The 12240-nt window shown below is 45.0% G+C and overlaps 1 long non-coding RNA gene across 1 annotated transcript; it reads right to left on the bottom strand.

Annotated features, from left to right (window-relative positions):
* Positions 1-1904: 1904 nt before the first annotated feature.
* LOC142249507 (uncharacterized) lies at positions 1905-9889 on the bottom strand. Its single transcript, XR_012725071.1, has 4 exons — positions 9776-9889; positions 5787-5852; positions 2976-3050; positions 1905-2414 (listed from the first exon to the last, which is right to left on the bottom strand). It is a non-coding gene; the product is annotated as an uncharacterized LOC142249507 (long non-coding RNA).
* Positions 9890-12240: the final 2351 nt, after the last annotated feature.

Genomic DNA, 12240 nt, shown 5'->3' with positions numbered 1-12240 from the left:
CATATGTTTTATAAAAGATGATAACATATAGGGAAAGTGCAGATAACAAATAAAAGGATACTGGGATCAAAAAGACTGCATTCCCATAGTGTCCCAACTCATATAAATATAGGTGAGAAATAACTCATCCATCAAATAGTACACGTTGCCAGAGATATAAAGAGCCCCAACATGTGTTTCGCATGTGACAGTCTCACTTTCTCAGTGGGTTAATGCACTAGACTAAAAAACCTTAATTCTAGAACGCTGAACCATAGAAATCTACACTTTCACATACCTTGCAAATGACTTTCGACTAACATCCACACTAATTCGAACCTCCCACTCCCGGATCCAAGACTTCTTCCGAGCTGCACCAATCCTCTGGAACGCTCTACCCCAAGAAGTTAGGACGAATCACAACTTACTCAACTTCAGACGCTCCCTAAAAACGCATCTTTTTAGGGCGGCCTATCACACTCCCTAATGAAATCCAATTCACACAATTCCTCTACAACTTCTCACAACATAACCCCACGTCAAACTCCACGGCACCCAAATGCATCTCAAGGTTCAGGCCAATTGGCCCAGGAAGCCATTATCTATCCCCCATTTCCTTGAGATGGCTGGATTGTCGTTGTAAATGAGCACTTGTACCTCGCCCCCCCCCCCATATCTCATTGTAGATTGTAAGCTCTCACGAGCAGGGTTGTCTTTTTTTGTTCCCTCTAAATATTGTATTTTCTATTTCTGTAAAGCGCTGCGGAATATGTTAGCGCTATAGAAATAAAGATTATTATTATTACCTGGGGCCTTTTTCGGCCTGTGTGCAAATAACATGGAGTAACTCAAATAGAAATACTTTTCAAAGTTTATTTGAGATGTGAATATTTCAAAACATTAAGTTAACAAGTAATCTTGCAGAAAAAAGAAAACAAGTAAGCTAGCAGGCCTGCGAGGCCCCAGGTATATGTTCTGGGGTTAAACAAGCGATAGCGTGACCGCATAATAGCCAAAAAGAATTAAACTGTCAGCGCATGTGCACTGTCTCGCATGTGCCAACCACACAGACCACGGCCATAAAGGTGGTCAACGCTTAGGCTGCTTTCACACTACGTTTTTTTAACATGCGTCATGAACGTTTTTTTGCTGCAAAAGCGGATCCTGCTTTTACAGCAAAAAAACGCATGCAAACGCATGTGTTATTTTGCAGGATCCTGTCACTTTAAGTTTATGGGTGGGCATTGGAGTCATGTGATCGGGAGTGAGGGGAACTGAACATGAAAGACTGGGAGCCGACATCTAACAGCTGTGGAGGCTCGTAACCAAGGTAAACATCGGGTAACTTGCTTGGATGCCCGATATTTACATTGGTTACGAGCGTCTGCAGCTGCTAGGAGCCGGCTCCCTGCACACGTAACCAAGGTAAACATCGGGTAACTAAGACCGCGGTTACCCGATGTTTACCTTGGTTACGAGCGTCCTCCGCTCTCAGGCGGGGGAGAGTGGAGAGAGGTTGGGAGTGGAGAGAGAGGGAGGGGGAGGGAGGGAGGGAGGGAGAGAGTGGGAGGGGGAGGGGGGGAGGGAGGGGGAGAGAGGGACTGATCACCCGAGGCTGATTTCTGGGCATGCTAAGTAGAGCAAGCAGGATCCTGTCTATCAGCATGCCAGCGTTCACATGCATTTGCATGCTGTTTAGTCAGGATCCAGCAATTTGCAGTATTTGGACGCAGCTCAAAAACGCTACAAGTAGCGTTTTTGAAAAAAGTTAAAAAACTGCAAGTCGCTGGATCCTCACTATAACCCACGCAAACGCAGGTGAACGCATGTTGATGCGAGTCCATTGCAAATGCATTGAAATGAAAACGCATTTGCACTGGATCCGTTTTTGTGTTAAAAAAACATTCATGACGGATGTTAAAAAAACGTAGTGTGAAAGCAGACTTAGTCAGAGAGCAAAGAAGCGTAACAACAGCCTCCGAGCATGCACGGACCCCATAGAATTGCAGAGAGTCATGTGGGGGGCATTTAGCGTTGCGGCATGCATGTGCGTGTTGGATCCTACCAGGGAGAAAAATTCCTCGATGTAAAAAGGGAATACAAGTGATATGGAACCACAACAGAAATACTAGTATATACAGAGGTAATAAAAAAACAGGATAAATACATGGATATTCATACAATAAGCACCATGTTATACAGTTATAACTAAACAAGCGGAAATGCACAAATAGTGACACAATGTACAATAGAAAAATAAGAGTAAATAGTAAAATAAAGAAATCAAAAGTGCTAATGACGACTGCAGCATGTATAGCAGGTAAGGTATCCTCATCTAGATGTCTCTCTGGATATTTCCCAAGGAATATATGAAAGATATCTTGAAGGGTTATTCCAAATAGCCAGTTTTCAAAAGGATGCTGTAAGCCAAAGTACTGCAGAAGAGAAAAGTGACATAGAAGAATAACAAAAAGATACTTAATGCACAATTAAAAACAAAATTAAAAACAACAAACAATAGCAGGGTGTACATTTACAAAAAAGAGCTGAAACAATGTCACAGCCACATAATATTTGTCAAAGTTGGTGCGGCAAGTGTAAGTTTTCCCAAATGTGTGATATTTTATGGGTGTCCCTGGTTAGAAATGAGGAATTTAAAGAGGTGCTTCACTACAAAGTAGTAGTGGGTGGCCACATCGATATAATGGGCAGAAACAAGGCTTCTCTTGTGTTGCCAATAGAGGTCACGGAGCCCGGGGTCACGTAATGGGGATGAGCGGTCCACAATAGCGCCGCTCAGAGGCATTATTGACAACGCAAAGTATTTGAGAGAAGCCTTGTTTCTGGATATTATATCAATGTGGACACAACCGCTAAGTAGTGAACCACCCCTTTAAATGTCCTACAATGGGGAATTCAAATGATGCCCAATAATCTAACTTCATCCAGGCACAGACACATAGGACATGAGAAGAAACCAACAGAAATTCTCTTACCGATGCAAGTGCCAAAACCTTAAGCCAGGAACTCAACATTAGGCAAGCTAAAGGACACAGTATAAATCTGCCACCCTAAAAAAAAAAAAAAAAAAAAAAAATGAGATTTATCACACTGTTATAGAAAAGAAAACCTGCAAAACAGCCAAGAATAATAATGATAATAATCTTTATTTCTATAGCGCCAACATATTCCGCCGCGCTTTACAATTCAGGAGGATCATATACAAACAACAGTTATAGAAGATACAATATTTAAAGGGAAAAAAGACAACCCTGCTCGTGAGAGCTTACAATCTACAATGAGATGGTGGGGGGGCAAGTTACAAGTGCTTATTTACAATGACAATCCAGCCATCTCAAGGAAATGGGGGATAGATAATGGCTGCCTGGATCAGTTGGCCAGAGCCTTGAGATGCATTTGGGTGCCATGGAGTTTGACGTGGGGTAAGTTTCTGAGAAGTTGGATTCGATGAAATTAGTTTGGCTAGGGATTGTGATAGGCCACCCTAAAAAGATGCGTTTTTAGGGTGCGTCTGAAGCTGAGTAAGTTGTGATTCGTCCTAACTTCTTGGGGTAGAGCGTTCCAGAGGTTTGGTGCACCTCGGAAGAAGTCTTGGATTTGGGAGTGGGAGGTTCGAATTAGTGTGGATGTTACTCGAAACTCATTTGCAGAGCGTAGAGAACGGGTGGGATGATAGAGAGGAGGGTGGAGATGTAGGGGGGTGCCACACTGTGGAGAGCTTTGTAAGTGAGAACAAGCAGTTTGAATTGGATCCTGTGATATATGGGCAGCCAGTGCAATGACTGGCACAGAGCAGAGGCATCCGAGTAGCGGTTAGCCAGATAGGTGACCCTGGCTGCTGCATTAAGGATGGACTGTAGAGGAGAGAGTCTAGTTAGGGGGAGACCAATTAATAGAGAGTTACAGTAGTCAAGGCGAGAGTGGATCAGGGCCACGGTGAGGGTTTTTGTCGTTTCCATTGTGAGAAAGGGGCGGATTCTAGAGATGTTCTTAAGGTGCAAGCGGCAGGAGCGGGCAAGAGATTGTATGTGGGAGGTGAAGGAGAGATCAGTGTCGAGTATAACACCCAGACAGCGGGCTTGCGGCCTAGGACTTATCATGGTGCCACACACAGAGAGGGAGATGTCAGGTTTAGGAAGGTTGGGAGATGGAGGGAAAAGCAGAAGTTCAGTTTTGGAAAGGTTAAGTTTCAGATAGAGAGCAGACATGACAAGAATGATCTATACAACAATTTTGGACCCTATGTACTTTGCATTCCACTTATTGAAGAGGGCCGTACTAATGATAACTTCTATGTCAACATTCAGAGGTTCTTTCCCTGGTCCAAACCTGCTCACATAACTGATCGGCTCCTATCAGTCTGGGTAACAGCCATCAGCCTAATCCTGGTCCCTTGCAGAGATTTCTGCTGTAGTACTTGGTTATAGAGCAGTAGAGGTGCTGGGCAGTGTGGTCCTCCAGGTAGTGGTCTCACCAATCTTTCAGATTGCTTCCAGCAGCCTTTGGCACTGGTCTCTCCCCCCCCTCTTTCCCTCGTGGGTGGCAGGATGGTATGGTGTATATTGGGGTTATACTGACCTGATTGTGGGCGAATTGCATGTGGGTGGATATTGAACTTCGCATTGTAGAAGGTTATGTATAATTATTTAACCTGCAATTTTCTCTCTCTGCATTATATATATGTATTTGCATGGCACTGTTATTTACAGTTTGATCATCTCTGCTGGATTGTCAGTCTTGCAATATCATGTTTGATGTTTCCAAATGACTATGGTATAATTTTCTATGACCACTACCATGTATTAGTTCTGATACCACACTGTTCCAGGATTTTTCTGTATTTTTAAAGGGGAAGAAAAACTTTTTATTGTGTGTTTTCTGATATCCGTCTCTAATCATGTGATGAATTTCTGATGTCTGTTAATATCATGTCGATAAAATTTGGTAATTTTTGGAATTATGTGTGTTTCTCTGATACACCATATAATGAGGCAGGTCTAGTGTAGGTTTATATTCAGAGATTCTTTCCCTGGTCCAAACCTGCTCACACAGCTGATGGGCTAATGTATCAGTCTGGGTAACAGCCATCAGCCTAATCCTGGTCCCTTGCAGAGATTTCTGATGCAGTACTTGGTTACAGAGTATTGTTTACACTAGATACATTGTAACAATTCTATCGACTGTGTAAAAGATTCTAAATACTTTCCCTAAACATGAAATATAGGAACAATGTTACCATTATAACCATTTTTTTTTTTCAATTTAGCAGATCAGGTAATAGTCACAACTTTTGAAGCCCCTGGTGATCCACGCCTTTTGCTCTAAATTTTGGCGCAGATGTTTGGCACAAAGTAAGCCAACTAAAAGGTGCTATAAACTTACTGTATATTAATTACTGCATTACTGGACAGTCTAAAGATTTACCAAATTTATCATCCACCATGAACCACTGCAATAAAGTTGATGCATTTAAAGACTTTCTAGTCTAATTTTGTTATGCCTCAACTTTAGCCAGGATTGATCATTCTGCCCCTCTATCTGTTGCATTGAAGTCATTGCAGATTTGGAGATTTATTTCACTCAGATGGTAACTAACTTTCTTGCATTGCACATTGGCGACTGCCTCTGTCTTGGATTCTTCCCCTGGACAAGTTTTTGCTAAATATGGGGTCCTATCTGAACAGGTCGCCTTGACATGACAGATTGGTACATATCATTTTCTGTTGCATCTTTTGGGATTGTTTGCTGATACATTGCAGTCACAGATGTTCTTCTCCTGCACATACCGTATACTTCTGTGTGGTGTCGACCAGCTATGGTTTTTGTGTCTTCCCCCCATAACAATCGTTCTCCTGAGGAAACATTTCATGAGCATTTTAGTAACATTTTTCCATGAATCTTCCTACATTTTGTACTGCAGAGCTGCTCTTTACCCAAAGATAGGTTGCTGCAGCCATAGTCAGGGAATTTGATGGCTATAAGGGGTACTTTACACGTTGCGACATCGCTAGCAATTGCTAGCGATGTCAAACGCGATAGTACCCGCCCCCTTTGCACATGCAATAGCTGATGATAGCTTCCGTAGCGAACATTATCACTACGGCAGCTTCACACGCACTTACCTTGTCGGCGACATCGCGGTGACTGCCGAACAATCCCTCCTTCAAGGGGGAGGTGCCTTCGGTGTCACCGCGACGTCACTAAGCGACCGGCCAATAGAAGCGGAGGGGTGGAGATGAGTGGGACATAACATCCCACCCACCTTCTTTCTTCCGCATAGCCGGTGGACACAGGTAAGGAGATGTTTGTCGTTCCTGCGGCTTCACACACAGCGATGTGTGGTGCTGCAGGGATGACAAACAACATGGTAGCGACATTATGGAAATGAACGACGTTACACAGATCAGCGATTTTTGGCGCTGATGTGCTCGTTCATCGTCGCAACTAGGATTTACATGTTGCGATATCGTTACCGGTGCCGGATGTGCGTCACTAACGACGTGACCCCGACAATATTTCGGTAACGATGTCGCAATGTGTAAAGTACCCCTAAGTACTGTAGTTATCTTTAACAACCTAATCATTTGCCTCGGTCTATAAGTCTATACTGACTCACCTTTTCCTCTGAAAGACGCGTTGGTATATACAGCAGACCTCTGTAGTATTCAACAAGTGGGTCATAGATATCTATAATGTATCTAAATGCCCTAACGTAGTATCACACAAGGGGAGAAATGTCCTAATGTGGTGATTAGTAGTGATGTCCCTGGATGATGATTTTCCTCCCAGGTTATTATCACTGTGTCCTCTACACTCATATATAATAAATACTTACCAAAATCTTATGTAGATTCAATTCAGAATTGTCCTGAAAAGAGATCTTAAACATACCAGCATCTGGTCATATGGGAGCGGACAGCAAATACCTCTTTATGCACTACACAAAAAGAAAACCAGTATAAAATTTTAATGCATTGGTATCATATCCCAGAGGTCCTTGGCAGGCTCTTCCCCGGCACGTCAGATCGGTGTTGGAGGTGTACGAACGATAAGGGATCTCTTACTCATATTTTCTGGGACTGTGAGACCCTTGCTCCCTTTTGGGAAGAGGGGAGAGAGATTACTCATGGAGTTTTGGGGTATATGATCCCATTGGACTCATTTAATCTTTTATTGTCCTTCCACCCGGGATTGCAAAAGATTCAGCCAGGTTGCTCCTTCATATAGAGTGCCTACAAGTAGTCTTCAACCCCCTGCAGATTTACCAGGTTTGATAAGATGCAAATAAGTTAGACCCTGCAAACTTCAAACAAGAGCAGGATTTATTAACAGATGCATAAATCTTACAAACCAACAAGTTATGTTGCTCAGTTAAATTTTCAACATAAAAGTGTGGGTCAATTATTATTCAACCCCTAGGTTTAATATTTTGTGGAATAACCTTGTTTGCAATTACAGCTAATAATCGTCTTTTATAAGACGTGATCAGGCCGGCACAGGTCTCTGGAGTTATCTTGGCCCACTCCTCCATGCAGATCTTCTCCAAGTTATCTAGGTTCTTTGGGTGTCTCATGTGGACTTTAATCTTGAGCTCCTTCACACAAGTTTTCAATTGGGTTAAGGTCAGGAGACTGACTAGGCCACTGCAACACCTTGATTTTTTCCCCTCTTGAACCAGGCCTTGGTTTTCTTGGCTGTGTGCTTTGGGTCGTTGTCTTGTTGGAAGATGAAATAACGACCCATCTTAAGATCCTTGATGGAGGAGCGGAGGTTCTTGGCCGAAATCTCCAGGTAGGCCGTGCTATCCATCTTCCCATGGATGCGGACCAGATGGCTATGCTCCTTGGCTGAGAAACAGCCCCACAGCATGATGCTGCCACCACCATGCTTGACTGTAGGGATGGTATTCTTGGGGTCGTATGCAGTGCCATCCAGTCTCCAAACATCACGTGTGTGGTTGGCACCAAAGATCTCGATCTTGGTCTCATCAGAGTCCTCCAAGTGATCATGAGCAAACTGTAGACAAGCCTTGACATGACGCTTTGAAAGTAAATTTACCTTACGGGCTCGTCTGGAACGGAGACCATTGCGGTGGAGTACGTTACTTATGGTATTGACTGAAACCAATGTCCCCACTGCCATGAGATCTTCCCGGAGCTCCTTCCTTGTTGTCCTTGGGTTAGCCTTGACTCTTCGGATAAGCCTGGCCTCGGCACGGGAGGAAACTTTCAAAGGCTGTCCAGGCCGTGGATGGCTAACAGAATTTCCATAAGCCTTCCAATTCCGGATGATGCTCCCAACAGTGGAGACAGGTAGGCCCAACTCCTTGGAAAGGGTTTTGTACCCCTTGCCAGCCTTGTGACCCTCCACGATCTTGTCTCTGATGGCCTTGGAATGCTCCATTGTCTTTCCCATGTTGACCATGTATGAGTGCTGTTCACAAGTTTGGGGAGGGTCTTAATTAGTCAGAAAAGGCTGGAAAAAGAGATAATTAATCCAAACATGTGAAGCTCATTGTTCTTTGTGCCTGAAATACTTCTTAATACTTTAGGGGAACCAAACAGAATTCTGGTGGATTGAGGGGTTGAATAATAAATGACCCTCTGAATAAACTTTTCGCAATTTAAAAAAAAAATAAAAAAAGAAATAACATTCTTTTTTGCTGCATTTCACACTTCCAGGCTGATCTACAGTCCAAATGTCACAATGCCAAGTTAATTCTGAATGTGTAAACCTGCTAAATCTGAAGGGGGTTGAAGACTACTTGTAGGCACTGTATGGATTTCAGCAAAGTGTTTAATAGCCTCATTCTGGAAACAGACTAGTCCCCCTACCCTCCATGACCTGGAATCGAGGATCAGGGAAACAAGGAGGATGGAGTATCTTACAGCCTGCATTAATAATCAGTTGGACAAATTTTTGCGTATATGGACTCCTTGGGACCTTTTTGTAGACGGACGATAACTGATTATCGTAGTAAAAAGTCATCATGCCTTAAGCGGACTTTACATGCTGCGATATCGGTATCGATATCGCTAGCGTGCAACCCGCCCCCATCGTTTGTGCGACATGGGCATATCGCTGCCCGTCACGCACAAAATCGTGCACCCCCATCACAGGTACTTACCTGCATAGCGACGTTGCTGTGACCGGCGTACCGCCTCCTTTCTAAGGGGGCAGTCCGTTCGGCGTCATGTTCGGCGTCACAGCGACGTCACTCCGGAGGGGCGGAGATGAGAAGGACGAACATCCCGCCCACCTCCTTCCTTCCTCATTGCGGCCGGCGGTAGGTAAGGAGAGGTTCCTCGTTCCTGTAGTGTCACACGTAGCGATGTGTGCTGCCGCAGGAACAACGAACTACATCGCCCAAATATCAGCAACGATAATTGGGAGGAGGGGGCATGTCACCGATGAGCGATTTTGAACGTTTTTGCGACGATTCAAAATCACTCTCATAGGAGTCACACACAACGAGATTGCTACAGCGGCCGGATGTGCGTCACAAATACCGTGACCCCAACGAGATCGCTGTAGCGAAATTGTAGCGTGTAAAGCCACCTTTCAAGTCTTGTTCGGATGTTTGAAGCACATCACATGTTTGTCATCTCCGTTATATCCCCCCCTGCCCTGTCTTTCCCTCTGTCATATCCCTGTCTGATGTCATGTTGATACTTTGTCAAAGCACCATGATTATACAGTATGAGCATCCTATGAACATGTCCAGACTGCACCCTAATATAAATATGAATGTGGAGGTTAATTTTTAGTTACTTACTTTGTCTCTTATTTCTTTGGACTGTGCTTTATCTTCTGCAGACGATGTGTCCTGGAGACTTTCCATGCATCCTATATTAACAATTCTGATTCTTATTGGACAGACATTATTAGCAGGTTGAGTCATCTTGTTCTGAGTAGTCGTTGGACGTTTTGTGCTAATAAGAGGCTGAATGGTAGATGGATGTTTGATGAAGGTGGGAGGTTGAGTGGTAGTGGGAGGCTGTGTGGTAGTTGCAGACACTGTGGTAGTGGGAGGCTGTGATGTAGTTGGAGGTTCAGTGGTAGTTGGAGACTCAGTGTTAGGGCTCGGTTGCACTTGCGTTTTGCACAGACGACTGCAATCTAATAAAACATCGGATTGCACTCGCACCAGTGCAAAACTATAGGGCAGTGTCCATCTGAGATTGATTTCTCATGCCATATCGGCCTGAGAAATTAATCGCAGCATGCTAAAGGTGCGTGTGAAACATCGCACTGCACTCGCATGTCAGCCAACTGCAGTGTCATGTACGCAGAGACAGGCTGCTGATGAGAGGGAGAGAGTGCTCTATCCCTCTTCTCCGCACCTGTGATCCGATCGTAAGATCACATCACAGTCACATGACCCTCAGCTCACTCACAGCAGAGTGTCATAGCATATCGCTTCCACTGCTCTCGCATTGGAAGCTATGCACAAGTGGAACCAAGGCTGTAGTTGGAGGATCAGTGGTAGTGGGAGGCTATGCGGTAGTTGGGGGTTTAGTGATCGTGGGAGGCTGTGTGGTATTTGGTGGTTCAGTGGTAGTGGAAGGCTGTGTGGTAGCTGGAGGATCAGTGGTAATGGGAGGCTTTGTGGTAGTTGGAAGTTCAGTGGTAGTGGGAGGCCGTGTGGTATTTGGAGGTTCAGCAGTCGTGGGAGGCTGTGTGCTAGTTGTAGGTTCGGTGGTAGTGGGAGTCTTTGTAGTAGTTGACGATTCAGTACTGGTGGGAATTTCTGTTGTAGTTGTGGATCTAGTGGTAATGGGAGGCTGTGTAATAGATGCTGGTTCAGTACTGGTCGGAGTTTCTGTGATAGTTTGAGGTTGAGTGCTCATGGGAGACTGTGGTAGTTGGAGGTTCAGTGGTAGTGGGAAGCTGTGTGGTACTTGAAGTTTCAGTACTGGTTGGAATTTATTTCGTAATTGGAGACTCAGTGGTAGTGGGAGGCTGTGTGGTAGTTGGAGGCTCAGTGGTAAGGGGAGGCTGTGTTGTAATTTGAGGTTGAGTGGTAGTGGAGGCTATATTGTAGTTGGAATTTCAATATTAGTGGGAGTGTTTGTGGCAGTTTAAGTCTCAGTGCCCATGGGAGGCTGTGTGGTAGTTGAAGGTTCAGTGGTAAGGGGAGGCTATGTTGTAATTTGAGGTTGAGTGGTAGTGGAGGCTATATTGTAGTTGGAATTTCAATATTAGTGGGAGTGTTTGTGGCAGTTTAAGTCTCAGTGCCCATGGGAGGCTGTGTGGTAGTTGAAAATTCAGTGGTAATGGGAGGCTATCTGGTAGTTGGAGGTTCAGTGATAGTGGAAGACTGTGGTAGTTGAAGGTTCAGTGTTAGTGGAAGGCTGTGTAGTAGATTCTGGTTCACTATTGGTGGGAGTTTCTGTGGTAGTTGGCAGTTGAGTGGCAGTAGGAGGCTGTGTGGTAGCTGATGTTTCAATACTAGTGGGAGTTTTTGTGGTAGTTTGAGGCTCAGTGCTCATGGGAGGCTATGTATTAGTTGGAGGTTCAGTGTTAGTGAAAGACTGTGTGGTAGTTGGAGATTCTTTAGTGTGGGAGACTGTGGTAGTTATAGGTTTAATACTGGTAAGAGGTGTGGTAGTCTAAAATTAAGTTGTAGTGAGAGCTCGTGTTGCAGTTGGAGGTTCAGAGCTGATAGGAGTCTGTGTAGTAGTTGCAGTGTCTGTGCCTGGTACTTGCAGGCTCTATATGGTTGGAAGGGTGTGTGTTAGTTACAGTTTTGGTGCTGGGGGAAGTCTTTGTCATAGTTGCAGGGTCAGTGCTGGTTGCAGTTTGTGTGGTGGTTGGAGGCTCAGTGCTGGTGGAGGGCTGTGTGGTAGCTGGAGGATCAGTGGTAGTGGAAGTCTGTGTGGTAGTTGGCGGTTCAGTGGTAGTGGGAAGCTGTGTGGTATTTGGAGGTTCAGTGGTAATAGGAGACTTTGTAGTAGTTGACGGTTCAGTACTGGTGAGAATTTCTGTTGTAGTTGGAGGTCCAGTGGTATTGGGGGGCTGTGTGGTAGTTGGAGGCTTAGTGCTGGTGAGAGGCTGTGTTATAGTTGGGGGCTCAGCATCAGCAGGAGACTGTGTGATTGTTGGAGGTTGTCACGCTCCCCGACTCCCCTGCCACGCTCCCCGGCTCCCCTGCCACCCTCCCCGGCTCCCCTGCCACGCTCCCCGGCTCCTCTGCCAGGCGTCCCCCGCTCCACAGCCTCCATGCCCCATCACCTGCGG

The sequence above is a fragment of the Anomaloglossus baeobatrachus genome, chromosome 8 (assembly GCF_048569485.1).
Source record: "Anomaloglossus baeobatrachus isolate aAnoBae1 chromosome 8, aAnoBae1.hap1, whole genome shotgun sequence".
NCBI classification, from domain to species: domain Eukaryota; kingdom Metazoa; phylum Chordata; class Amphibia; order Anura; family Aromobatidae; genus Anomaloglossus; species Anomaloglossus baeobatrachus.
This window is presented reverse-complemented; position numbering and strand designations above follow the sequence as displayed.